The 20,867-nt window shown below is 34.3% G+C and overlaps 1 long non-coding RNA gene and 1 pseudogene across 1 annotated transcript in view; one reads left to right on the top strand and one right to left on the bottom strand.

The window, feature by feature from the left end:
* Positions 1-20,867, bottom strand: part of LOC110741704 — a 65,470-nt gene that overhangs the window by 32,948 nt on the left and 11,655 nt on the right. The gene's annotated exons all lie outside the window — the stretch shown is intronic.
* LOC110741703 lies at positions 11,728-17,343 on the top strand (annotated as a pseudogene).

Below are 20,867 nucleotides of genomic sequence, written 5' to 3'. Positions count from 1 at the left end.
TTGTATTTTTTTTTTTTTTAGTAGAGACGGGGTTTCACCGTGTTAGCCAGGATGGTCTCGATCTCCTGACCTCGTGATCCGCCCGTCTCGGCCTCCCAAAGTGCTGGGATTACAGGCTTGAGCCACCGCGCCCGGCCAAGTACGTTCTATGATGTTTGCACAGTGATGAAATTGTCTAATGACACATTTCTCAAAATGTATTCCCATTGTTAAGTGATGCATGAGTGTGTGTGTATATATGTATATATAAAACATGTGTGTGTATATATACCTACATTTGCACATAAAAACATATGCATGTGTATGTATATACCTACATATGTATATATGTGTATCTCCTATTACTGGTACTTCTTGGTAGCTTGATTTGGAGTTTAATTTCTATTCACTGACTTTTTTTCTCAGTTTTTCAGAACTATCATTTTACTTCATGTTCCCTGATACTGCAGAGCACATGAAAACTATGAAAATTATCACAAATTCATGTAGTGGCTCAAAGGGATATCACTAGTTAACAGATAATGAAATGAAAATTTTGAAAGAGATATTAAAAATTACAGCTGGTAATATTGAAGCAAATGTTGGAGAGATTAGATTTTTAACTAGAACAAGGAAGAAAGTAATGTACTGCTTATTCTTCAAGTCATCATTATCATTATTGTTTTGCTAGCAACAGCAGCATAGAATGTTATTATTTGCCTTTTACATGCATCCAAATATATTAAGAACATCCTATAGATTTCATACCCATGTTTGTGTCTATATTTGAGTAATTTTCTAGTTACTATTTTTGGTTTGCACATACACCCCACTCTTCAGATTAACTCCAACACTTCAGTTGCAGAAGCCACACAGTTAGAACTGTGACATTTGTGATCAGAGAAATGTGCATTCCCTAATTATTAAAACATTCTCCCAGCATGTAAAATATGAGAGGGTCATAATATCTTATCCTCTCTGTCCTTGAAATTAAAGATACATTCTGTGATCATAATTTAAAGATAACATACAAATGCATCAGGCTTATTTCAACATTTGTCTCTATATTTTTTCAAATATTTATATAATAAAATTACTAATTTTTTTGATAGTAGAGCTATATAACTTCTTATCCTTTTGCCTGAGGCAAAGTGCTAGTATTTGATTTATCTTCTGTACTTGTCTTTCTTTTAACAATATGAACTTTTTCTCAGACAAGTGCAATGCTGTGTGTGACCCCACAGGGAAATATTTTTCTTTTTAAGGAATGTGTACAAAGTACTTAATAAGTCATGTCATCCCATGATTTACTGTATATTATATTTTTGGTGACTACAGTTAACTTTCTCGGTCTCTAGATGCCAACATTTTAATAAAAACAAGACATTTTCAATGAAATGTCAGAAACAAAGTGATCAAAGTGCTGTGGGAGCAGTTTGGCAACAGTTTGAGCTTTGAATTTCCTATTCACTTTCCAAAACATTCACTTAAAAAGCATTTATTGAAGCTGAACTGCCTTTATCAGCCTGATCAGAGCACCATAAAGAGCATGCATGATTCAACTGCCTTCCCAAGCTTTAAAAAATATAACTTTGATATATGTCTCACAAGTGCAGCACAATAGTTTTCATGCTCACGTTTGTTAAGATTTAGTGCAGCCATTAAAGAACAGAAGGGCTCTTTGGTGGCAATCCTCAGACGTACCAAATATCCCAAAGCAAAACCTTCTACAAATCAGAGATTAAGGTACTGACAAAAATTTCCACTTGATTGCAGTTTTCCCCTTTAAACCTTATATCAGGAGTGACTATCTTTTCGATCAAATCTCTTAGGGAGGTGAATAGATAGGTTTTTTCCCTCTTGGAGGAAAATATCAACTGAGAGATAAAAAGTGACATTTTATGTGTCTTGTCCAAAAGTCAGTCGATTTATTTGAAAAACGGTGTGTGAGCCTGACCTATACATGAAGTCTGTGGCATGTCTCTTGTCAAGTATTGATCACTTAAGTCTTTACTGTTTGCCTACTGCAATGTAGCTAATAATCTCTTTTTATTTAGTTTGTGGCTTTGAATTCTTATCATGGCTTTGCTGATTTCTCTGGGACCTATTAGATCTTGCTTTTGCTGTGCAAATGGCTATGGAAATTAAGCTTGCTGAAGCACTATTCCTGGGCAAACACTCTTTGTTTTCTATCAGTTCATGTGTCAAGTGGTTTGCATGCAGATAGGGTACATTTGGAAGCAGCGGGTGCCATCAATCTTCATAACTTTGCTATATACATCGTTTCACCTCTCCCTGGTTCAATGGGAGATTGTAAAGGATGGCTGAGCAATCAGGCTCTTCCCTTTGACTGACATCAGATATTTCTATCTAACTCACTTCAGCACTTTCGGTTCAATGCTGGACGCTTAGAAAATAAGGCACTAGGTGATGTGGTCAAATGTCCACATATTTTAGCATATTTACCATCTCTCCTAAATTTCAAAATTGTATTTTTGAACTTCATTTACAAATCAGAAGCAAAGCTGAATTTTGTTGGTTTATGTATGTCCTCCACTCATATTATTGTCCAAAATTCTTGAAGGGTTAGTACAATGTTTGCCTTACTGCCTACATGACTTCATTGAGTTATCTCTCATGGAACTGAGAGTATAAGTCATTTACTTATTATTAATAACAGTTACAGAAAGTGACTCACATTGATGGCCTTTACACTTCACTTGTTTGCATTCTAAGATGATCTACAATAAATGAATTAAACTTCAATCATTTTCAAGGCAGTAGTTGATATAGATTGAGGAAGTTATAATATATATATTACAGTTTAAAAGTGTCATTGTGCCACATATTCTCTGTATGTGTTCATGTATGTCTTGGTGTATAGCTGTATATATAGAGATACAGATATAAAAATAAAAGGAGAGAGGAATGTGCTATTCTATCACATATCCAGGTTAGTGAATTGACCAATAGTGTTCAGAGTTATACATTAAACTCAGTGTGTCTACTGCTTCCAATTAACAGATCAAAGAAATAACTCAACAGTAAACCTAAATTATATTGACTACATATAATATCCACAAATTTTCATTTGTGTTTTTCTTGAAATGATTTTGGTATCAAAATGTCACGATGGAACTACTATAGATAGAAAAGTAAGAAATAAGATAATTACTTTTTAATTTGAAAGCCATATCCAATGATCACTTGCATTAGCTCATCAAGTTTATGTATAAATATTGGAGCCATATTATGGATACATAAATGAGGATGATAAAGGAAGAAGGTAAAATTTTAGCAGCTGCTAAAATTGTTCTAATCAATAATGACATAGAAAGATTCAAACTCTTTCCAAATTGACAGAATCCTTTAGTACTTCAAATGTTCTGTTTGGTTTATAAATAAATGTACGTTGAAGACTCCATGAAAACCTCTCAAACATTCTTAAATCTGAATTCTGAATTGTTGAATAAATTTAAAATTGTTAAAAAGTCTTTGTACATGCCTCTGTGTGTGTGTTTATAGACTCACTAATGAAAATATGTAATTCTTATGCTTGTTCACTGAAAACAAAGTTATCAATTAGGATATTTTAGAAAATACACTCTAAGGAATATATGTCGTTTATTTATTATTGATAACTGCATTAAATGGTAGTTATGTGTTAAAAATATAAACGTTCTCAGAATTTATGATTCCTCTTTAATATATGTAATATTATTTAACCCTATTGCTTCTGAATAATTAGAATCTTAATGAATTCAAATTAGAATGTATTTATTAGATTGGTGCAAAAGTAATTGCATTTTGGTCATTACTTTAATGGCAGAAACTGCAATCTACTATTTTGAGTAGTTAAAATGTGTAAACATAATTATTAGCCATCTTATTTGTCCTTTGTTCTTCTTTTATTAATAAATAATTGGAAGTCTAAAATTACATTTATCCATTATCAGTCTTTTCCTTTAAAGACTCTTTGTCCTCTCCATCTCACACTCAAAGTCCAATCATGTGGCAGCAACAAGGAGCAGTTATATCCTGAGGAAACTCTGGACATAGTTGCTTAGTCCAGACATGAACAGTAGGTGTAAGCTGATCAATCAGAGTTATTCTCTGGAACATGACCAGGATGTACACAATAAAGTAATCTCTTTTTTGTCAGAATAACTTTTTCTACATTAAAAGTACTTAGAGGCAGGACATGGTGGCTCATGCCTGTACTCCCAGCACTTTGGGAGGCAGAAGTGGGCAGATCACCTGAGCTCAGGAGTTGGAGACCAGCCTCGCCAACAAAGCGAAATCATGTCTCTAGCAAGAATACAAAAATTAGCTGGGTATGGTGGCGCTTGCTTGTAGTCTCAGCTAGTCGGGAGGCTGAGGCAGGAGAATCGCTTGAACCCAGGAGGCAGAGGTTGCAATGAGCCGAGATCGCGCCACTGCACTCCACCATGAGCGACAGAGCAAGACTCCATCTCAAAAAAAAAAAAAAAAAAAAAGTGCTTAGAGAAATGCTTAGAATAGAGTAAGTTCGTAAAAAGTGCCAGTTATTGTTAATTTATTATTATTATTTGTAGATTTAGAGAATGGGAGAGTTAAAATCTTGTTTTTAAATTACAAAAGCCAGTCTTTTTTTTTCTTATTTTGAGGCAGTGTCTCACTTTGTCCCCCATGCTAGAGTGCAGTGGCAGGATCATGGCTCACTGCAGCCTTGACCTCGTGGGCTCAATTGATCCTCCCACCTCAGTCCCCCGCCCCCAAGTAACTGGAACTAGAGACATGCACCACCACGCCTGGCTAATTTTTTAACATTTTGTAGAGACAGAGTCTCACTATGTTACCCAGGCTGGTTTCTAATTCCTAGGCTCAAGTGATTCTCCCACCTGGGCCTTCGAAAGTGCTGAGATTACAGGCATGAGCCATTGCACCGATCCTTAAAGGCCAATCTTATGGACAGTTTGCAACGAGGCTCCCATGTGCAGCAGTGGGAATGCAAACAAAGCTGAGGACCAAGCAGAGGATTTCATTGTCAGAATAGTTGAGCCCCAGAGAAGCCTGGCATGCTATAGAAAAGTCTGGTTTTTGACTGGGAAATAATGTGACCTTAACCCATGTGATAGGAATATCTGCTTTGATTTTGTTTTGTTTTGTTTTGTTTTTGGAAATTTTGTATATTCAGATTCCTCTGAACTTACTGGTCCTGCAGAAATGTCCCACTCATCCACATTTTGCATTGGCACACATTTCTTGTTTGAGATGTTGCAAAGTTCCCTCTGTTTCAGGACTGTAACGCTCTTTCTCCAATCAGGATCTGCTCCCACTTCCCACTACTACTATAGAATTAAGTTACATCTGCTGAAGATATGAAAAAGAGAGAGAGAGAGCGAGAGAGAGACAGAGAGAGACAGAGAGACAGAGAGAGAGAAAAGAGACTTTAAAAAATTTAAAAAATCAAAGGATCTGAAAGACCTAACTAGCATGTACCACCAGAAAACAAGAGTGTGAGGGACTGAATTTTGAAGTCCTTTGGTGATTAGAGAATTTATTGATTTTGGAGCATTGACCTGAAATACTTGAAAAAGACTCCAGGACACGAGGTAAACTTGCTACTAGGATGACTTGTAGAAACAGGGACAAATCAATAGCCTACTCTAAGCGACACTGAAATGTCAGAATTACCATTGCACACTGTGAAGCAATGGGTTAAAATACTCAGAAATTAGGCTTACTGGAATGGCAATTTTGTATAAGGGCTTTAAATGTGTCAAATTATGTTACAAGGGAATATCAGATGATACACCATTTACCAAGTGTACTAAGAATATGTTAGTGAGGGGGCATCAGGAAATGTTTAAGCCATGTTTGACAGTATGAGAGGCCATTAGGGAACTAGGCTTGTTGACATCCAGCAGGATGGTAGGACTCCGAAACAATGGTATTTAAGTATTGACAGTCAACTGGATGCAGTTAGTGATGTGTGGAAAGGTCAAAAGGGCACATGGGGAGCCTCACCCATAGCAAATAACAGAAATGGTATCCCTAATTATAGAAATTGGCACCTCAGGGAAAAAATGATTGGGCATTAAGCAAAAGGGACTTACTCATTTTCAATCATTTAATGAAAGCAAAAATGGATGACCAGGAGGCTGAGGGATATCACTGTAAAAAAGTCAGCACTTCTTTCCTAGTTTTTAGTACTGAGAATGTATTTTGAGCCAGACTCTTCAAGTGCTGGAATCCCAAGTGGAAAAGTCCTGCAGCACCAATGCAAGTGTACAACTGAGATAAATATGTACTGAGGGAAGAGAAATCTTCAAATATTTGGAGGTCTCTTGGATGCGGGCCATTAATAATGAAGGATATGGAGAATCATAATGGCACTCTTATTAGATCAGGGGAATTTGGAATACATGTAACAAGTGAAGTCTTGTCCAAGGTTTGACTGCTGCTGACTCCAGTAGCCCTCACATTCCCTATAGACCCTCCATAGCTCTCACCAACAAGGACCTCACAGTTGCCAACATCATAAACATCAGTTACTTGAACTGACAAAGGCACCATGTTCCTCCAGACCTGGAAGCAACCACATCCCTCCACACATGGTGTGAGGTGCCATAGCACTTTCCAGCATGCCTCTCAACTTCTGCAGTTGGAGGTCTTTCTTTACCAACCCCAGTCTGTAAGTCAGGAAGAGGTGACTGCTTCTTCCAATGTGCAGATACCTATGCAAGGCGATGATCAGGAAGAATCAGGAAAACATGACACCAGCAAAAGAACACAGTAAACTTCTAATAACTGACACCAGAGAAATGAAGATTCGGCCAGGAACGGTGGCTCACGCCTGTAATCCCAGCACTTTGGGAGGCTAAGGTGGGTGTTTTTAGATCATGGGGTCAGGAGTTCAAGACCAGCCTGGCCAACATGGTGAAATCCCCTCTCTACTAAAAATGCAAAAATTAGCCGGGCCTGGTGGCAGATGCCTATAATACCAGCTACCCAGGAGGCTGAGGCAGAAGAATCATTTGAATATGGGAGGCAGAGTTTGCAGTGAGCCAAAATCATGCCATTGTACTCCAGCCTGGGCAACAGAGCAAGACTCCATCTCAAAAAAAAAAAAAATAAATAAAATAAAGAACAAGAAAACAAGAAAAAAAGAAAAAAGAAAAAAGAAATGAAGATTCACAAATTGCATCACAAATAATTTAAAATAATAGGTCTAAAGAAGTTCAGTGAGCTACAAGGGAACACAGATGAACAATTTAACAAAACCTGGAACACAATGAAGGAACAAAATGAGAAGTTCAACAGAAAAAAGAAAACATAAAGAAGAAGCAAACAAATTTCTGAGCTGCAGAATACAAGTGAGATAGAAAATGGGAGCATCAATAGCAGACTCAAAGCAATACAATAAATAATAGAAAATTTCAATACCCTACTTTCAACAATAGATAGATCATCCAGACAGAAAATCAATAGAAAACATTTGACTTACCCTACACCACAGACCAAATAAACCTAACAGGCACATATAGAATATTCTATCCAAAAGCAAAACAATATTTTCCCAGATAGATTGTATGTTAGGCCACAAAACAAGTCTTATGAAATCCGAGAATATTGAAATCATATCAAACATCTTTCTGAATACAATGGTATGAAACTGGAAATCAATAACAGAGAGAAAATTGAAAAATAAGCAAATATGTGGAAATTAAACCACATGCTTCAAAAGACTAATGTGTCAAAGAAGAAATCAAAATGGAAATAAACAGAAGTCTTGAGACAAATGAAAATGGAAACACAACATACCACAACTTATGGGGTGCAGGAAAAGCAGTTATATTAATAAAAGCGAGGTTCATGGTGAAAAACACCTAAGTGAAGAAAAAAGAAAGAACTCAAAAAAATGAAAAACCTAGATTTACATAGCAAGAAACAAAAAAAAAAAAAAAAAAAAAAGGAGAACAAAACTAAGCTCAAAGTTAGCAGAAGGAAGAAAATGATCAATATAAGAACAGAAATAAATGGAGACTAAAAAGACAATATAAACTGTCAGTGAAACAACAAATTGGTGTTTAAAAATATAAACAAAATGGCAAACTTTTAGCTAAACTAAGAAAAAAATTGAAAAATCTCAAATAAAATCAGAAGTGAAAGAGGAGATATCATGACTGATACCACAGAAATACAAGGAATCATAGGCAACTGCTGTGAACAATACACATAAAATTGGATAGCCTAGTAGAAATGAATGAATTCCTAGACCCATTTAACCTAGCCAGACTAAATCAAATCATAATGAAGTAGGAAATCTGAATAGACCAATAGTAACGGAGGAGATAGAATCAGTAATGAAAAAATCTCTCAACAAAGTAGAGCCCAGGACCAGATGGCTTCACTGATGAAGTCTACCAACTATTTAAATAAATAGATATTAATTCTCAAACAATTGAAAAGGAGGGAATACCTTCAAACTTATTTTTCAAGGCTAGCATTAACCTGATAATAAAGCCAGACAAGGAAACTACAAGAAAAGAAAATTACAGATGTATATCATTGATGAACACGGATGCAAAAATTCTCAACAAATACTATAAAGTGAATTCAGTAGCACGTTAACAGGATCATCCACAAAGATCAGGTGGGATTTATCCCCAGGATGCAAACATGGTTTAACATATGCAAATCAGTAAATGTGGTAGACTACATTAAAATATTGAAGAATAAACATTCTATGATCATCTCAATGTGCAAATTTAACATCCTTTCATAATAAAAGTTATCAACAAATTAGCTACTGAAGGAATGTAAATGTACCTCAACACAGTAAAGGCCATATATGACAAGCACACAGCTGACATCATACTTAACAGTGAAAACTTCTCTGAAAAGTTTTCCTCTAAGATCCCAAACAAGACAAGGATGCCCACTGTAACCATTTTTATTCAACAAGACAATCTAGCCAAAGAAATTAGGTGAGAAAAATAAGTAACAGACATCAAAAAGAGCAAGGCAAAGGTAAAGTTATATCCATTTGCAGATGACCTGATCTTATGTATAGACTCCTTTAAAGACTCCATAATAAAATCTGCTTGAACTAATAAAATAATTCAATAAAGTTGCAGAATACGAAATCAGTGTGCAAAAATCAGTTGTATTTCTATACACTACTAGTGACTTCTCTGAGGGATAAGGAAAACAATCCCATTGCAAACAGCATAAAATGCAACACAATATTTAGAAATATATTTAATCAAGGAAATAAAAGATCCGTACACTAAAATCTACAAGACATACTACCCAAAGAAATCTACAGATTAAATGCAATCCCTTTCAGAATTCCCATGGCATTTTTTCACAAAACAAAATAAAATAATCCTAAAATTAATTTGGAACCACAAAAAAAAAATCCAAACAGGAAAATCAATCTTTAGGCAAATAGAATAAAGCTGGGAGCATCACATTTCTTGATTTGAAACTCTACTTTAAAGCTATGGTAATCAAAACAATGTATTACTGGCATAAAAACAGGCACATAGATGAATGAAACAAAATAGAGCATTTAGAAATAAACTCACGCATATGGTCAACTAATTATTTACAAAGGTGCTGAAAAGGCTGACTATCCTGTCACTTCAAGAAATAGTGTTTGGACAACTGGATGTCCACATGCAAAAGAATAAAACTGGAACCTTATTTTACACCACATCCAAAAATCAACTAAAAATGAATTAAAGACTTGAAATCATAATAGCCCTGGAAGACATATGGAAAAGGCTCCCTGATACTGATCTTGATACTGATTTTTTTGTATGACACCAGTAGTGCAAGGAACAAAAGCAAAATTAGTCAATGGGCTTACATCAAACTCAAAAACTATTGCACAGAAAACAGTTAATAAAATGAAAAAGCAACCTTCAGAATGGGAAGAAGCTATTTGTAAACTATATATCTGATAAGAGTTAATATCAAAAATATACAAGGTACTCAAAAACTGAATAGCCAAAAAAAATAAGTAAAACATAAAAAAAAAAAAAAAAAAAAAAAAAAAAAAAACTGATTTAAAAATAGCAAAGGACCTGAATAGACATTTCACCAAAGGCCAACAAAAAGCCAACAGGTATGCCACAGAATGAATATTTTATTTTTTGCTTAGCAAATTTATTCATTGTTGGATTTTTTTTAATGGAAAAACATATCAGCAATTTCTTTTTTTTCCCCCATTGTTTTCTTCTGGAGTGCTTTTTTCCCAGTATTACTGAGGTATGATTGAAAAATAAACATTGAATGTATTTATGATGTATAACATAATGTTTTCGTATACATATACATTGCAAAATGATTAACATAATAAAGTTAATTAACATATCCATGAATTAAATAATTACTATTTTTTATGTATGTGTATGTTTGGGCATTGGGGGGTAAGAACACTTGAGATATACTCTCTTAGCATATGTTTGGGCATTGGGGGGTAAAAACACTTGAGATATACTCTCTTAGCATATTTTAAGTATACAATACAGTATTAACTATAGTTATTACACTGTAGGTTAGGCCTCCAGAACTCATTCATTTTATAATTGAAAGTTTCTTTGACCCTTTGACCAATATCTTGTGTTTTCTGCCACATCCCAGGCCCTAACAACCCAAATTCTACTCTCTATTACTTACGCATTTAACACTTTTTTAGATTTTACATGCAAATGAGATCATGCTATCTCTCTCTTTCTATGTCTAGCTGATTTCACCTAATATAATGTTCTATGGGTTTCTCCATGTTGTTGGCAAATGGCAGTATTTCCTTTTTTAAGGCCAAATAATAATGCATGGTGTTCTTTATCCATTCATTTGTTGTATGACACATAGCTTGTTTCTATATTTTAGCTATTGTGAATAATGTTGCAATGAACAGGAGAGTGCAAATAACTCTTCAAGAATGTGATTTTTTTCCCCCTTTTTGGATATATACCCAGAAGTGGAATTGCTAGATCACAAGGTACTTCTGTTCTTAATTTTTAAAGAACTTTAATACAGTTTTCCATAATGATTGTGCATTCTCATCTACAGTGACAAGGATTCCTTTTTCTCCAATCTTCTCCAAGACTTTTCCTCTTTTTGATAATAGCTATTCTAACAGCTGTGGGGCAATATCTCAATTTGGTTTTTATTTGCATTTCTCTGATGATTAGTGATGTTGAGCACTAATCACATCACATTTTTTTAATGGTGCTGGGATAACTGGCCTATTGTTTTTGTTAGCTTTGTCAAAGATCTGATGACTGTAGGTGTTCAGAATTATTTCTGGGCTCTTATTTGGTTGTATTGGTCTATGTGTCTGTTTTTGTACCAGTACAATGCTGTTTTGGTTACTGTAGCCCTGCAGTATAGTTTGAAGTTGGGTAACATAATGCTGTCAGCTTTATCCTTTTTGCTTAGGATCGCCTTGCCTATTTGGGCTCTTTTTCTGGTTCCATATGAATTTTAAAATAGTTTTTTTCTGTTTAGTTTTGTGAAGAATGTTATTGGTAATTTGATAGGGATAGCATTGAATCTGTAATATGCTTTGGGCAGTAGAGCCATTTTATTTATATTGATTATTCGTATCCATGAGCATGGAATGTTTCTCATTTGTTTGCTTCATCTCTGATTTCTTTGGACAGTGTCTTGTAATTCTCATTGTAGAGAACTTTTACCTTCCTAGCTAGCTGTATTCTTAGGTATTTGATTCTTTTTGTGGCTACTATGAATGGGATTGCATTCCTGATTTGATTCGCAGCTTGACTGTTGTTGGTATAAAGGAATGCTAGTGATTTTTGTATATTTATTCAAAAGTTCCTTTAATGAATCAGCAAACATACAATTTAAAACTGCAGTATTGTATGAAATTATTTTAGTATGTTATTCTTTTTGAGTATTTGTGCTTATGTATTTTTATTCACATATTAATATACACGGTAATTCAGGTGGCTTTGCTTTCTTCACAATTTTCATTTGAATGATATTATAACTCAAATGTTGAAGTATTACTTAATTTATAATTTAATGCAATTGTAAGTACATGAACATATTTTCAAATTGATAAGTTTTGCAAATGTTACAAATTTCAATGAAATTAACAATCAAAATAGTGGATAGAAGTTTAAAACCTTTCTTGTGGTATATTACGGTTTAAAATATACCTTTATGTAAAATAATGGTAATACAATTACATTCTCACAAAATTGTTAGTTTTGTTTTGCCCATTGTCCCTATGCTTTAGAGAAAACAACACCAGATGTCTAGAGTGTCATTACACTACTAAGCATAGCATTCAAGTCTTGAAAATGGAATCTAGAAATCCACTAGTTTTGTTGCACACACTTGTAAGACTTAATGCAATGTATACTACTAAAAAGTTTTAGTATGCCTAGGAAATTAACTTATAAAATAAAAAGTTTAAAGACAAGCAATCATTTAAGAAAAAAGAAGACTTTTCTATTTTTTCCCAAAAGTATTTGAGTATAAATTAAGGGACACTTTATTTTTAATATCTTTAGATTTTTTTTAAAAAAATTGTGCCTGATATACACATAGATATGTATTACTCAAAGTGATTATTCTAGCTATATGCTGGAATCTTAATTTCTAATACTTTATAGAAATATTTATTCATCAACAATATTACTATGTAACATTAAATAGGTGATAACATTAGTTTATTTTAATTTTTCTTTTTACTTTCTATTATGCTTTCTCTCCTTGTGAATACTGAAGATGTACCAATACAAATAGTTGTATTTTTCTTTAATCCAGTTCAGCTAGACAAAGTCTTAATCTATAGTTTTGGTTTGTTTTACCAAAGTCCTACTAAGTTTTAGAAAGCATGACTTTCTGAAATCTCAAATAGGTAAAAATGGCCAATTACTTGGTTTTAGCTTTTCTTCAGTAAATTTCATACAATACAGATAAGATTATGGATATTAAAGTAGACTAATTTTAATTAAAATATCTATACTTCTTTAAATACAAATTATATAAAAGAGAATAAGATAAAGCTCTCGCTTACAATACAATGTCAGTGTATGATTTTGCATGTTATATAGGCAAACATGAAATCTAAGGAATCACAACAAATTTTAAAGTAATACACATGCTTTAAATAATTGATATGGATATATGTGGCTAAAGGAAAAACCCTAAAAGAAGCAAAGTAATAAATGTGACTATTTTGCTTAAAGAATAACAGAGTATAGCTAGACTCTTGAATTTGTAGGTTCAAGATATGAAAGATATTTATACTATCAATGTTAAGAGTTTGCATAGCTTTTGATGTTCTTTAAAAATTCAAAATATATAATGTAAATATCTAAAGAGTATGTAATTTTAATTCTCAATAGTTTACTTTTTCTAAATGCTAGATATTCAAATTCTTTCCTGCTTCATTTAATCTAAGAAATTAATTCTACTTTTAGCAGCATATTTACAGAAATCCAAGCTATAAAGGCACCTGCTTATAAGACAGGTGGTGCTATCTGCTTATATATGAGGGATAGGATCAAGAATAAAAGGTTGAATTTATTAAAGAACAGCAAGGTACAATTTGTCCTCAAAAGTAAGTAGCCCTACGTTTAAAAAAAACTGTGCTCTAGAGGAGCTCAGGGAATCATGAGTAAAATGTGTGAAATATCAAGAATAATTCAGAAAAATGATAGTGTTAAATATCAGCAAAGGAAATACATCTTTCCTCCTACAACCTTCTCTTCCCATTTTCTTCTTTACTTTTAAATGTCATCTCTGTTCTCAAATTATTTAGGATAGTGCTTGCAAAAGGGTAATATAATTTCTAGGTGATTTGACATATCCCTTAGATAAAACTGTTGTTTGTATATTTCTTTATTTGTGCTTCATTTAATATGAGTCCACTATTTTGTATGACTTAAATGGGTCAAAATTTAATAAAATCATATGAAAGGTGTCAGCTTTCCAAAGGGAGTAGCTTGTTTTATCTTTGGATTTTTTTAACCTCATTTCATAAAGTCTTCTTTTTTTGTAAGTGATTTACATGCAATTCTTTCATTTTATATATGCATATATATAATTATAAATTTAAATTATAAATTTAAATTTAGAGTAACACCGTAATGAGATATGCCACAGAGTAATTTTACATTCATTACTGGTTAATTATACCAATCGGTTAATCCATATATTAGGGAAAGTTTTGATTTTGTTCTTTAACATAAATATTAAAACCACACATTTTTAACTGATTTTCTCTAATGAGTAATTAGAGCTGAAAGCACGTATTTAAACAATTGAAATTCTTCTGCTTTGATGTAAAAGGACAACATTGTTCACACATTTCTTAGAACTAATTCAGACCCTTGGAAGAAAACAATTTAAAAAATAAATTTTTATAAGCTCATATAAGACTGAAATATGCGATATTAAAAACTCAATGTCCCTGACGTGATTCTGTCCTGAGTGGCTGTTCTCTTGAGCCATGGTCGTTTATCTCCACCCGCCTTCTCCCCCACCTAAGTGCATGCCGCCACCCGATGGAAGATTCGAGGGACATGGACATGTCCCCCCGAGGCCCCAGAATTATCTTTTCAGTAGTGAATTAAAGGCTTACAAAGATTATCACTTTAAGGTGGATAATGATGAAAATGTGCACCAGTTATCTTTAAGAACGGTGAGTTTAAGGTCTGGTGCAAAGGATGAATTGCACATTGTTGAAGCAGAGGCAATGAATTATGGAGGCAGTCCAATTAAAGTAGCGCTGGCAACTTTGACGATGTCTGTACAGCCAATAGTTTCCCTTGGGGGCTTTGAAATAACACCACTAGTGCTCTTACGGTTGAAGTGTGGTTCAGGGCCAGTGCATGTTAGTGGACATCGCCTAGTAGCTGGGAAGGAAAATGCAGAGTCAGAAGATGATGAGGAGGAGGATGTGAAACTCTTAAGTACATCTGGAAAGCTTTCTGCCCCTGGAGGTGGTAGCAAGTTTCCACAGAAAAAAATAAAACTTGCTACTGATGAAGATGATGATGAAGCTGATGATGACGAAGAAGGTGATGATGATTTTGATGAGGAGGAAACAGAAGAAAAAGCACCAGTGAAAAAATCTATATGAGATACTCCAGCCAAAAATGCACAAAATTCAAATCAGAATAGAAAAGACTCAAAAACCATCATCAACACCAAAATCAAAAGGACAAAAATCCTACAAAAAAAAAACCAGGCAAAAACTCCTGAAACACCAAAATAACCTAGTTCTGTAGAAGACATTAAAGCAAAAATGCAAGCAAGTATAGAAAAAGGTGGTTTCCTTCCCAAAGTGGAAGCCAAGTTCATCAATTATGTGAAGAACTGCTTCCAGATGACTGACCAGGAGTCTATTCAAGATCGTTGGCAGTGGAGGAAGTCTCTTTTAAGAAAATAATTCAAACAATTTGTCAAAAATTTTCTCTCCTATTTTATTTCTGTTAACAGTTGATATCTGGCTGTCCTATTTATAATGCAGAGTGAGAACTTTCCCTACCATGTTTGATAAATGTCCAGATTCCACTGACAAGAATGTGTTGTCCAAAATGCCTGTTTAGTTTTTAAAGATGGAACTCCACCCTTTGCTTGGTTTTAAGTATATGTGGAGTGTTATGATAGGACATAACAATAGTGGTAATCAGACATGGAAATGGTGGGGAAACAAAAATATACATGTGAAATAAAACTCAGTATTAAAAAGGCAAACTCAATGTATTAACTTTAAAATTTAATCACCATGTCAAACAATTCAAAGAAACAAAATAAATTATTTGAAAATGAAAATTTTGTCACAGGTGAGAAACGAAGCCACAAGTAAATTGGCAGTAAGCAATGAAGGAAAGAAAGTGTGATGGTAGAATTATTTGTTTCAACTAGTTATTGGTTTTAACTTGCTAAAAAGTTATTGTCAGAGTCAAAAGAGATGCAAAATGAGAAAGATGTGTTTTGTATTATCAATTATATATATTTATTTGTAATTATTATGGATGTGTAATAGTTTTATGTAGTTATGGGGTATTTGTGAAATTTTGATACAAGAAAAAAATGTGTAACAACCAAATCAGGATAATTGGAGTATCCGTCACCTCAAGTATTATCATTTCTTTGTGTTAGGAACACTGTAATTCCACTCTATTAGTTATTTAAAAATATACAATGAATGATCGTTAACCATAGTCTATTGTGCTACCAAACACTAGGTATTCATTCTATCTGACTAAATCCTGGTACCCATTAACCGTCCTCTCTTTTTTCCCTGCTCTCCACACTCCTTTCCAGCCACTGGGACCCATCATTCTTTGGGCCTAATGCACAAATCTGAATATTTGTTTAAAACTACATTTAAGTGTGGTAAGTTTTATCCAACAAGTGTATGTAGTGTTTATTTAAATCTATGATAAATTTAGGACTTAAATAAACAAGAATAACACCATGAAAGGTCTCCTATTTCATGGCAAGTAATTGGATTTTTTTCCATGTATTTCATGAGATATTTAAGAGGTTTTAGAGTATAGAGATTGTGGTAGAGGTCAAGAGTATATATTTTTTTTTCTCTAGGTCACTTTTGTGACCTTGTGTGTCACAGAATTGGCGCAAAAGTTCTTAACATATAACTATGCAAATGAGAAATGAACAAAGCCTGAATTTTAGTTTTAGAGGGTGACTTGGAGAAAAATATATACATTCGTGCCCAGAGGGAGTCCATAGAGACGTTTCTTTATACAGGAATGCACCGCATAATGATTTTTCGGTCAACAACAGATTGTATATACTGTGGTGGTCACTAAAATTGTAATGGAGCTGGAAAATTCCTATCACCTATTGATACTGTAACAGCCATAAGGTCTTAACACAATGCATCACTCCTATTTGTGATCATGCTGTTGTAAACAAACCTCCTTTCATACCAGTCCTATAAAATATATAGCACATACAATTATGTACAATTTATAGTGCTTGACAATGATAATGAAACTATGTTGTTGGTTTATATATTTGCCATAATTTATACTTTTATTTTAGAGGGTATTCCTTGTACTTATTTTTTTTTTTTTTAAGTTAACTTAAAACAGCCTCAGGCAGGTCCTTTGGGAGGTATTCTAGAAGAAGGCATCGTTATCATAGGACATGATAGCTTCATGCATATTATTGGCCCTGAAGACTTTCCAGTGTGACAAGAAGTGGAATTAGAAGACAGCGATATTGATTATCTTGATACTGTGTAGTCCTGGACTAAGATGTGTTTGAGTCTTAGTTTTTAACAACAAAGTTTAAAATTAAAAAGAAATAAAAATTTAGAAATAGACAAAAGCTTATAAAATAAGAATATAAAGAAATGAAGTATTTTAGTACAGCTGTACAATGTATTTGTGTTTTAAGTGAAGTATTATTATAACAGAGCCAAAAAAGTAGAGCAAAAAAAAAAAAAAAAAAGGCCAGGCACGGTGACTCACTCATGCCTATAATCCCAGCACTTTGGGATGCTGAGGTGGGTAGATGACTTGAGCTCAGGAATTCAAGACTGGCCTGGGCAACATGGCTCAACCCTGTCTCTACTAAAGAACACAAAAAAGGCCAGACTTGGTAGTTCATGCCTGTAATCCCAGCACTTTGGGAGGCTGAGGCTGGCAGACCTTTTGTGGTCAGGAGTTTGAGACCAGCCTGGCCAACATGGTGAAACCGCATCTCCACTAAGCATAGAAAAAATAGCCAGGCATGGTGACACGTGCCTGTAATCCCAGCTACTGGGGAGACTGAGACAGGAGAATCGCTTGAACTTGTGAGGTGGAGGTTGCAGTTAGCTGAGATCATGCCACTGTACTCCAGCCTGGGCAACAGAGTGAGACTCTTGACAGAACAAGACTCCATCTCAAAAACAAAAATTAAAAATAAGTAAGTAAATCAATAAATAAAAATAAAAAACACAAAAATTAGCCAGGCGTGGTGTTGCGTGCCTGTGATCCCAGCCTGAGATAGGAGGATCGCTTGAAACCAGGAGGTGGAGGTTGCAGTGAGCCATGATCATGCCACTTCATCCCAGCCTCGACAACAGGGTGAGATTGTCTCAAAAAAAAATAAAATAAAATAAAAAGAGAAAAGAAAAAAGTTAAAGAAAACAAGTTTATAAAGAAAAAAAATTAAAGTAAGCTAAGGTTAATTTACTATTGGAGAAGCAATTTTAAAAAAATAAATTTGGTGTAAGCAAAATGAAGTAGTGCATAGCAATGTGCTAGGCCTTCACATTCACTCCCCACTCACTCACTGACCCACCTTGAGCAGCTTCTAGTCCTGCAAGCTCCATTCGTAGTAGGTGTTCTATAAAGTAGTACCTTTTTTCATCTTTTGTATTGTATTTTCATTGTATCTTTTCTATGTTTATACATATTTAGATACACAAACACAAATTTTATTAAAATTGCTTCAATATTCCATGCAGTACACGTGGAACAGGTTTGTAGACTAAGAGCAATGGATTGTACAAGATAGCCTAGATGTGTGACAGACTATATCATCTAGGTTTGTGTAAGTACACTCTATGATGTATGCACAATGACAAAATCACCTAAGGATGCATTCCTCAGATTGTATACCCATCATTAAGTGACAAATGACTGTATTTGTCTTGTCACTAATTGGACTGAGAAAAAAGTTAAGGAATTAATAGGAGAGAAAAAAATAACTAATATTCATTTCTTTTAAATGATAGTATTAAGAAATAGTACCTCAGGCAGAGAATGATGATATCATTATCTTTAAGCCTTCATGGTTGCAGGTTTATGCACCCCTTCAATTTTGTAAAAATACAAAAATATGATCATATATAAAATGGATTTCTTTTAATTGTAGTTTTATCTTTATATTTTTATTCATCTCTCCCATTTCTGTCACTGTCCTCTCAAGCAAGTCATCACTTTCCCTACACCTGTTCCTTAACCCATCTTAACACTTCAAAACATAAATATGTATATACACACATAAACATACAAAGATGGATGCTCATCTACATATACAAGGTTCATTTTATGTCATGGTTTTTAAAAAATGGGAAGTATGCACACTATTCTGAATCCCACTTTTTCTCTCTTAGTAACACCTTTGGAATCCTTTCAAGTCAATTCTAAAACCTTTTAGTCATGGTTTTAAGGGGTCCATTACCTCCCTGTGGCTGCCTTTTGTGAAATGTGTCATACTTTTAGAAACATACATTCCTGTATTGATTAGCATTGACACTATTTTCTATTATTCTACATTATTAGAGTGGCTGTATGTATGTATTTGTGTGTACATGCCAGGCTAATTTTACAGTGGCAGTTGCGTTTTTTTACTCTCAAAATATCCCAGTGCCTACATGCTAGGCTAATTTTACAGTGGCAGTGCGTTTTTTCACTCTCAAAATATCCCAGTGCCTAACTCTGTTGCTAGGGAGATGTAGTAGTGTTTTGAAAGGTAAAGAAAATAAGACTAGCTAGGAGCTTTAAAATCTGAAGATGGGCATAGCAGAGAAGCCTGTGAGTTTTCTTTTTACTGCTATATCATAGAATAAATGCTGGAGAAGCTAGTAACCTGGAACAATAATAGCTACACACACACACACACACACACACACACACACACACACAGCTACCTAAACATAAGTCTACTCTTTCCAGCCAAAAGAACAGAAAACAGGTGATCTAACAAGATACATAACTTTAGACCATAATTGCTTTCTAGCAGCCAAAGCCCACAGAACTGACATTGGTCCTACACCCAATTTCACCATAAAATGTCAAGTGTTGAGCCTAGATTTCCAACCACGCCACATTTCAAAAACCACTCCTCACACTACCTCCCAAGCAAAGGCGTTATCTGAGAAAATCAACTAGGAAGTCAGGACTGTCATCCAAATGTGTAACGAAGCCCCTCACTGTGGAGTCAGTGGAGACCATGTGGGAAATAGTAACAAGGTATCTTCCAGTCAGGGAGGTATCAGTGAAGTCTTCATGGAGAGCAGTACTCACACTGTGCCAGAAATACTGATGAGCCCATCACTTATAATGTCAATGGAAGCTGAGTAGGGAACCAGGAATTCCACCTGCACTCAGCATTAACAAAGCAGAACTCTCTACCTGCTACCAATGTGCTATCAAAAGAAGGCAGCTAAAATTAAAATTTTACATAAGATCCAGAGTCTCATAACATAGTACCACCTTTCACTTCCCCTACCCCCGGCCCTGCCGCCAACAACAACAACAAAATTAACAGTGAGACTCGGACCTTTGGGACTACAACCAAAAAAAAAAAAAAAACCACAAACAAACAAACAAAAAACTAACTTTTGTGTCACCCAAGTTCTTAAAGGAGAGGAGAAAAAGATCAGGGACAATAAAGCATAGGAAGAAATCGCAGCTGAAAATTTCACACATTTGAAAGAGACATAAACCTATAGTTTCAAAAACCAGAACAAAACCCAAACAGAAAAAACCTAACGAAATCCACACCAATGCACTTAATAGTCAAACTTCTGAAAACTAAAAACAAAGAAAAAATTTTGAAAGCAGCAAGAGAAAAATGACAGCTTACCTTTAGTAGAAAAAAATAAGTTGAATTACAGAGGATTTCTCATCAGAAACCATGGAGGCTAGAAGGAAATGGCATGACACTCTTTAAATGATGAAAGGAAATAACTGTCAACCCAGATCCTATATGCAGTGAAAATATCTTTCAGGAATAAAGAGAAAATCAGTAAATTCTAAGATAAAGAAAACCATAATTCAACACCCATTCATGACAAAAGTCAGTGAACTATAGAGGAGAACTTTTCCAAATTAATGAAAAACACCTACAAAAACATATAGCTAAGATTATTCTTTTTTTTTTTT

This window comes from Papio anubis, chromosome 15, assembly GCF_008728515.1.
Source record: "Papio anubis isolate 15944 chromosome 15, Panubis1.0, whole genome shotgun sequence".
Lineage (NCBI taxonomy): Eukaryota > Metazoa > Chordata > Mammalia > Primates > Cercopithecidae > Papio > Papio anubis.
Note: the sequence above shows the minus strand (reverse complement) of the source record. Positions and strands in the feature narration are given on the sequence as shown.